The 9,544-nt window shown below is 45.2% G+C and overlaps 1 protein-coding gene across 2 annotated transcripts in view; it reads right to left on the bottom strand.

Moving 5' to 3' along the window:
- Window positions 1-4,237: 4,237 nt before the first annotated feature.
- Window positions 4,238-9,544, bottom strand: part of LOC121554869 (KAT8 regulatory NSL complex subunit 1-like protein) — a 34,513-nt gene continuing 29,206 nt past the window's right edge. For both annotated transcript variants that reach the window (XM_041868586.2, XM_041868588.2), the window contains exon 13: window positions 4,238-4,325. The gene's annotated coding sequence lies outside the window, so the exon portion shown is untranslated. The remainder of the gene's footprint in view (window positions 4,326-9,544) is intronic.

The following is a 9,544-nucleotide window of genomic DNA, read 5'->3' as shown; positions in this document are numbered from 1 at the left end:
GGATTTGATAGCTTACAGAATCGGTCATGAGTTAACCGGAACTGCCGATGCTTCAGCACCATAAGTGCTGGACCTAATAGAAGCAGCGCGTCAAATTCACCAGCGTTCTGCAGACCAGCTGGTTGTGACACCGACCGTTCTCCCTGCCGCGCCGACTATGCGTTCACCGCAGATCAGCAATTCACATAAATAGCCTATAACAGCATACAAATTCTATCAATAATATGTTATTTCATGTAGCCTACCAAGATAAGATTATTTATTGGTTCAATATGCTACAGCCGCCAACAAACTACCAATAAACCATTCTAGGTGATCCATTATGGGCAAGGTTTGCGAGTCCCCATCTTCAAATGTGACCTTTTAAATGAAACAAAATGCTAAGATTTAGGTGGCATTGGAAGTGACAAAATATGTCTAGCTGTCCGGCATTATTCAGTAGTTCCTACCGTGGCAATGAACAATGAATCCTTTCTCTTAATCGATTCATTGGGGTAGCTCACATTATTTCTGCTCATGCACTGATGCACACAATTAGAAAACTTCATAAAACAAACATGGTGATATGGATTAATAAAATACTGGGCGATACATGCAAAAACACCCGACCATTTCCACTTAGGCTACATTCTGTTTTTAATCAATATAAAAAAAATAATGTAATCTTTACCTGTTCGGTGCAGTGGCTTCGCAGTAGAACTCGCTCTAGTCGGAGCGCAGTGACTGGCAACCGAATCCTGGGCCCACTTAGCCCCTCCCGCTACTTCCCGACTACCGTAAGTATTTCAACAGGGGCGCTTCGGAATTCACACTCAACGATAACAAGCCCATTACTATTCCATAAACCATTCTGACCCTCATTAATTGACTTTAAAAAGCAAATGATTATAAAAAACAAAATTAATCACAATGGCAGTTGGTTAGGCGATTATTTTGTTATTATTAATGCGATACTGTTATTTTACTGGTGCTCTTTAATTATTTGTTGTTTTTATTTTTTTGTTATCTATTTTTTACTTAACACTTATTTTTCTTAAAACTGCAATGTTGGTAAAGGGCTTGTAAGTAAGCATTTCACTGTAAGGTCTACTACACCTGTTGTATTCGGTGCATGTGACAAATACAATTGTATTTTATTTTATAGGGGCTAGACATTCAAGATAGTGCTCAACACATCAGTTCTTTAAGTTGGCTACCATTTAGCACATAGCATGCAGTCAAACAGTTTACAGATGTCGGATCTTAATTTGATCACTATTTTGTTGCTGAGAATTTGCCCACAGCAGGAAATGCACATTTATAGTGTATTCATGGTTTAAAAGGCATCTAAAGTTTATAATTTCCACTTTAAAATGTTACACTTGATTTGCTCTAACGAAAAATGTATCAACCCCTACACATTTTTTTCTCCAATATTATAATCCACATAATAATTCCGATTTCCTGCTACTGCAGGATTATTTTCCTGCTCTAGCAAACTGGCTCAAATTAAGATCCTACGTCTGTATGCATGTCAAGGCCAGTGAGAAGAATGACTGCTGTATTTCATCCCCAGGCAGAGTTAAATCACCCAGCAGGACTCCCCAGGGGGCCGAGCAGTAACATTTAACATTTTAACATTTTAGTCATTTAGCAGACGCTCTTATCCAGAGCGACTTACAGTTAGTGAGTGCATACATTTTTCATACTGTAAGAGAGAGCACAGATAAACTCATCCCAGGTAGGGGATGAATAATATGAGGCCAGAGTGGAGCATCAGAGGTGGCATGGGATATGTCCCAAATGGCACCATATTTTGACCAGGGCCCATAGGCAATGTTTTAAATAAATACAAATAGCTTATTGGGCCATAGGCTTATATAGGGAATACGGTGCCCTTTGGTATGCAACTATGATGTTCGTTATGGCTTTTCACATCATGACAGATCAATACCCCAACCCTGTTCCAGGTCAACCCTCATAAACAGCAACACAGCCACGCAGTGAAAGGGTAGTCAGGGTCACCTACTACTACATACAATAGTTAGTAACCTGGGCTTTGTCCCAAATGGCACCCTTTTTTCGTATATAGTGCATTACATTTGATAAAACTCCAGTGTGCAATAGTGTAAAATAGTGCAAAAAGTGAATATGGTGCCACTTGGGACGCAAGCCTAGTCCATCAGGCTGGTTAGGTCATGTTGTTGATGTTTTTTAGCTGGTCATACATACTAGGCCTATTGTTGCAACACTTTAAACCGTTCTACTGTACATATTATAATAAACTGCAAAACAGATACTTCACAGTGACCCTTTCCTTGGCCTTGCCTCGTGCTGTTTTGTGATGTGTGCTGGTTGAAGGTTTAAGCACACTTCAAGGGAGGTACAAGGGGAATGGCTCCTAGAGCATAGGCTACAGGCCTGGGTTAATGAAAGAGGGGGAGAGGCTTCTCCACCCCTCTTGTTCTCCAAGCCTGCTTCGGATGGAGCTGATAACCTTGACCGCTACTTGCCTGCAATTAGCCTTCCAAATGGCACCCTATTCCCTACATAGTGCACTACGTTTGACCAGCGCACTATATAGGGAATAGGGTACCATTTGGAATGCAAACCCTGATGATGCTACTGTAGGATAAAATGGGCCTGTCTTTGAGTGTGATGCTGATGGACAGAGCAGCTCAACACTGAGGACAAGATCAAAGTTAAACAGTGAAAGAACTGACTGGACCTTTGGGTTTAGGAAACTAAGCTCTGAGTGTGTAAAAGATAAGTTTGACAATGACAGCAAGAGAAATAGTAATGATATGTAGAGTGGAATAATCACCCTATAAACAGAGGCTAGGCCTATTTAAGAAGGGTAACTAAATGCTTAGGCCTCTCTCAGGCCATGGCATGCACTCATACCACATTTTTAGGGCCTCTAACCTAACAAGTATGTATCTCACTAAATTAATATTTGCTAATAAAAGACAACAGTGTCACACTGTGTTGCGTGTGGGTAATTCAAGCTGGCCAGGTAATGGGTGTTATAGCAGTGATTTCAAAGTAACTGGTTTGACCGCTCAATACTATAATAAAGGACAAGACACGAACGGCGGTCGTGTGCAATAGATCACCTGCTGGGTGTCGACGAACAGTAGTGATTCAACATGTAGAATCGTCGGGAAATGAACAGAATGGTGGCCGATGTTCTGTGGTCAGAGGCAATAGAACGACCACCACACGGCCTTTAACCATTCGTTGGCACGGTCTGGTTCGTCCTTAATAATGTGACAATAGTCAGACAGTGGCCTGAATATTTTTAATGACTGTTGTCATCAACAGAGATTACACTGTCAGACGAGAAGTACACCAACTAAAAAAACAATGAAAATACTTCACCTGTTTTTTTGTCTATATAAAGATCATCACTTATGGAAAAATACAATCTGCTAACCAAGAGTAAAACTGGTGAAAATCTAAAAATACGTACGTACACATATACTTATATATACACACATATAGACTTTGCATTTTCAGACACGTCTTGAAACATAAATAAATATCAGGTAACAACTATGTACATACAGTGGTTATGATCGGTTGTGCACTAGTACACAGATCTTCAATAAGAATGCAGGTCAGGGTTACTTAAAAAAAGTACACATTTAAAATGTTGAATATCCAATATCTTACAATACAGGGGAGAAATTAAAATAAATATAAACACTCCCCTACTTTTTTACAACCAAATTAAAACATCACTGTGTTCAGGAAATGTAGCAAACGTTAAAATGAGGTACACATTTGGTGTGAAGTCATCTCCTCCAGGGAGTTCAGGCCTCCTCTTGTATCGCTGTCCCTCGGGTATCCTCATCTCCTGTGGAGACCTGTTGAAGACAGAAAACAGGCACTTAAAGGCGTGTGGAACACACTTAAGCAATGGATCAGTGAAAGGCAGTTAGGCGTGGCGGTGCTCTCTGTAACACTACTGATTTATGACTTACCCAGCCCACATCAACAAACTGGTTGATACATGCATTCAACAACACAAAATACACACTTCCATAAGTAACTGTACATGCTACCTGTGCTGTGCAGTGGTAAAGCAAAGTCATCTGAGGAGACTCTGCTGTAACACTGTTGTTCCCATCATCTCCAGCAGGTGGTGCTGTTGTACTGGACAGGGACAGGGCTGAGAATGGGTGTGACTGGACAGAGATACTGCTCTCGTCTGTGCTGCTGGTGGGCTCTGCCTTCGCTCTCTCCTCCCAGCGAGGCTCCTCCTGCTCCTCTTCATCACACCTCAGAGCCGTCTCCTCATCCTCACACAGCGGAAACACACGGCTCTTCCACGGGAAACGGGGCTGCAGACAGAGAGGGGAGGAGGGAATAATCAGGGCTACATACGATTACATTATATTTATCACTTTCATATGTGGGTAACACAGCATGGGCAACTGAATGTCAAAAATGACATTGAGCTAGTATAATACTCACTGTACATCATTATTCTCCTGTGATAAAGGGTTCGTTTAAAAACCATAATTCATGGGAGGTGAGTATGGTCCCTGTGACCTTCACACCCACACCCTGCGCATCAGGGAGCCTGCAGCCTTCCATCTGAATGTGTGACTGAGAGTGGGCACTCTCCCTACCTCCTGACGACCACCGAACTGACAGACACCACCCCTAGGCTATCATTAGTAGCAGGGTTGGGGAGTAACGGATGACAAGTAATGGATTTTTTAAAAACGGTAATCCATTACGTTACCAGCAAAAAGTGTAATCGGATTACAGATATATTGAAAAACTAGATGATTACTTCTAAGAATATTTGACACCTTTCTGTTTTCTCAATGACATTCAAATCAGCATTGAAAAAAGGCGCAAGTTTAAGTTTGTTCCGCCTGAGCGAGTCTGACCACAAGTCAGAGACCACTATGATGACACACCTAATGTGTTTGATGGATCGCGGGAAAAGAGAAGGGATAGGCTTTTGTAGGCTACAGTCCAAGCTACAGTATGTCTTCCAATGGTGCGACTGCTGTCGGCATCCAAAGATTATCCAACTTGAATAAACACTTGGAGCTAAGGATGACAGCAGTGGTGTAGCCTACAGGCTATACAGATATCATTTATTATTGATGTCTACATAGCGCAATGGTGTGACTCACACTGCTGCTCTCTCATTTAGCTATTTGCACCTTACGGATTGTGGTTGTTGTGGACGGCTGTTCACAAATGTATATGTGTATTTCAACCCTATAACGGGTTAATTGAAAAAGTTTAAACCGCCTATCAATCATTGTTTTTGCAACCTGTGGAGAGCCAGTGAAAAATGCACTCTTGAGCTGGCTCTTGCAACAGCTGCATAGTGCAGATCCCAGCCCATGGAATAAAAGTTTGAGGTGGTTCCTCCCTTCTAAACTCCTCTGTGGTATTGTGCTCCATACTGTCAAAAACAAGTTTAAATTAGGAAGACCACGAGTGGGGCTTTAATTGCTCAATCTAATTCATGCTGATTACATTTTTAAAATCCAGCCTAACGGACACATGCTCAAACTCACACACTTTTGATAGACTTAAACAGCTGCAAATTATCAAGATATCAAAGTGCCTCCAACAAAAACATACAGTGCATTCGGAAAGTATTCAGACCCCTTCCCTTTTCCCACATTTTGTTACGTCACAGCCTTATTCTAAAATGGATTAAAGTAAACAAAACATTTTCATCAACCTACACACAATACCCCATAATAACAAAGCAAAAACATTATTAAACCAGAGAATCTTGTTTCTCATGGTCTGAGAGTCCTTTAGGTGCCTTTTAGCAAACTCCAAGCGGGCTGTCATGTGCCTTTTACTGAGGAGTGGCTTCCGTCTGGCCACTCTACCATAAAGGCCTGATTGGTGGAGTGCTGCAGAGATGGTTGTCCTTCTGGAAGGTTCTCCCATCACGACAGAGGAACTCTGGAGCTCTGTCAGAGTGACCATCGGCTTCTTGGTCACCTCCCTGACCAACGCCCTTCTCCCCCGATTGCTCAGTTTGGCCAGGCGGCCAGCTCTAGGAAGAGTCTTGGTGGTTCCAAACATCTTAATAATAATGGAGGCCACTGTGTTCTTTAGGACCATCAACACTGCATAATTTTTTTGGTACCCTTCCCAAGATCTGTGCCTCGACACAATCCTGTCTCGGAGCTCTACGGACAATTCCTTCGACCTCATGGCTTGGTTTTTGCTCTGACATGCACTGTCAACTGTGGGACCTTATATAGACAGGTGTGTGCCTTTCCAAATCATGTCCAATCAATTTAATTTACCACAGGTAGACTCCAATCAAGTTGTAGAAACATCTCAAGGATGATCAATGGAAACAGGATGCACCTGAGCTCAATTTCGAGTCTTATAGCAAAGGGTACGAATACTTATGCAAATAACGTATTTATTATTAAAAAAAAAAAAAAAAACTGTTTTCACTTTGTCATTATGGGGTATTGTGTGTAGATTGATGAGGATTTTATTTTATTTAATCCATTTTAGAATAAGGCTGTAACGTAACAAATTGTGGAAAAAGGGAAGGGGTCTGAATACTTTCCGAATGCACTGTAAACAATAGGCCTATAGCAAATGCAGCATATGGCATACATTTTTCACATGCAAATAGCCTTTTTCGGTAGTGCTCAAAGCATGCTATTCCATGAGAGCATTTATTTTTCAACTCGAAGCAATGACCCAATCGGTCCTCCATGACAACAGAATCATAGACAACAGTAGGCTAAATATGTCCTTCAATTTTGGGTTATGCTCAGGTAAAAGAAGAGGTATTAAATTAAACGGAATGACCGGAAATTTGTCAGACTTTGATTTTTTTATGTAAATTAATAGCTTAATCGTATTATTATCTTTAGTAGAAACCAATGCGTTAGAAGAAGCCTACATAACAAACCTATAAATTAAAATGCAACTTCCATTTATCTATGTAAACGCTAAACATTGATTTATCCTGCAATAGATGTCGTTCAATTGGTAATATTCACTTTTGTCTTCTTCTAGTGCCTCTTAAGGTGAAAGTAATCTAAAAGTAACTGAAAGTAAATCAGATTATGTTTCTGAGTTTGGGTAATCCAAAAGTTACGTTACGGATTACAATTTTGAACAGGTAACGCGTAACTGTAATGGATTACATGTATAAAGTAACCTACCCAACCCTGTCTCTGACTTCATAGAGCTGTACAGCACCACTGAGGTAAAAATATCCAGTGTCACCAAAGAACCAGTTAGACATTACAGTCTCTCTCTTTCTGTAGGAGTCATGCATTTGGAACAAATTATACGTGCATCATTTATCTGCCAATACTAAGATCTGAACCCAAGTGATTTGGATAAATTCAGCATACTTTATGGGTTTTGTATGGTAAACATAAAGAGATGTAAATGTTCTGCTCTGCTTTCTCCTGTTAAGACGCCATTACTGAGAGTGTTGATTGAGACCTCCTGTTTCAGTGTCTCTGCTTGATTCAGTCCAGTCAGAACCCACTCCAATCAGCCATGTCTAATCAACCACAGTGCATCTTTGTAGGCTCAAGAGCTCCTCAACTAGCCCACTACCCACAAACCGTCCTACTGCAGATATACACAGAAGATATCTGATAGGCTTTTTATTCCAGGGATGTTTCATGGTCACCACTTATGGGTTCTGTACTAAAACCTCTTATTTAAAATATTTACATTTACGTCATTTAGCAGACGCTCTTATCCAGAGCTGTCACGATCGTTGGAGGAAGTGGACCAATGCGCAGTGTGATATGCGAACATACTTATTTTATTAAATCACCACACGAACAAAACAACAAAACGATACGTGAAGTCCTTGGTAACAGACACAAACCATACACGGAACAAGATCCCACAATACACTGTGGAAAACAGGCTGCCTAAGTATGGTTCCCAATCAGAGACAACAAGCAACAGCTGATACTCGTTGCCTCTGATTGAGAACCACCCCGGCCAACACAGAAACACATGAGCTAGATAATGAACCTAGAAAACAAACCCATAGAAACTACACACTCTGGCTCAACATAACAGAGTCCCAGAGCCAGGGCGTGACAGTACCCCCCAAAGGCGCGGACTGCGACCGCGCCAAACATAAACCGAACAGGGGAGGGCCGGGTGGGCATTCCTCCTCGGAGGCGGTTCCGGCTCGGGATTGACCACCACCCTCCAACAATCCCCCCCGTAGCGCCCCTGGTCCGGTCTGGCCCCGCTGGCTGGAGCTGGACTGGACATCGGTGGAGCGGATTGCTTAGGCTCCGGTGTGGAGCAGCTGACCGGTACCTGACCAGGCACCGGTGACCCAGGCACGGGCTGTGCCGGACTGACGACGCGCACCACAGGCTTGGTGCGGGGAGCAGGAAAGGGCCGGACCGGACTGACGACGCGCACCACAGGCTTGGTGCGGGGAGCAGGAACGGGCCAGACCGGACTGACGACGCGCACCACAGGCTTGGTGCGGAGAGCAGGAACGGGCCGGACCGGGCTGACGACGCCGCACCACAGGCTTGGTGCGGGGAGCAGGAACGGGCCGGACCGGCTGACGACGCCGCACCACAGGCTTGGTGCGGGGAGCAGGAACGGGCCGGACCGGGCTGACGACGCCGCACCCCTGGCTTGGTGCGGGAGCAGGAACGGGCCGGACCGGCTGACGACGCGCACCCCTGGCTTGGTGCGGGGAGCAGGAACGGGCCGGACCGGGCTGACGACGCGCACCATTGGCTTGGTGCGGGGAGCAGGAACAGGCCGGGCCGGGCTGGCGACGCGCACCATTGGCTTGGTGCGGGGAGCAGGAACAGGCCGGGCCGGGCTGGCGACGCGCACCATTGGCTTGGTGCGGGGAGCAGGAACAGGCCGGGCCGGGCTGGCGACGCGCACCATTGGCTTGGTGCGGGGAGCAGGAACAGGCCGGGCCGGGCTGGCGACGCGCACCATTGGCTTGGTGCGGGGAGCAGGAACGGGTCGGGCCGGGCTGGCGACGCGCACCATTAGCTTGGTGCGGGGAACAGGTACGGGTCGGGCCGGACTGGGAACACGCACCACTAACTTAGTGCGGGGAGCAGGAACGGGTCGGGCCGTACTGGGAACACGCACCACTAACTTAGTGCGGGGAGCAGGAACGGGTCGGGCCGGACTGGGAACACGCACCACTAACTTAGTGCGGGGAGCAGGAACGGGTCGGGCCGGACTGGGAACACGCACCACTAACTTAGTGCAGGGAGCAGGAACGGGCCGGACCGGACTGGTGACACACACCACTTGCTTTGTGTGAGGAGCGGGACTGGGTTTCTTCATAACCCTCCGCTCCCTCAGCTGCCTACACAGTTCCTCTCGCCGTGCCTCTACTCTCTCCTTCTCCCTTATCGCCTCCAGTAGCTCCTCCCTCTGACCCACTAACTCCTGCTCCCTCTGGACCAATAGCCCCCTTAACCTGGTGGCCTCCTCTCCTATTCTCCCGAAAAGCCCTGTAGCTGCCTCCTGCTGCCCCGTCATCCATGCCGTGTGCCCCCCCCTAAAAATGTCTTGGGGT

This window comes from Coregonus clupeaformis, chromosome 40, assembly GCF_020615455.1.
Source record: "Coregonus clupeaformis isolate EN_2021a chromosome 40, ASM2061545v1, whole genome shotgun sequence".
In the NCBI taxonomy this organism is placed as follows: Eukaryota; Metazoa; Chordata; class Actinopteri; order Salmoniformes; family Salmonidae; genus Coregonus; species Coregonus clupeaformis.
Note: the sequence above shows the minus strand (reverse complement) of the source record. Positions and strands in the feature narration are given on the sequence as shown.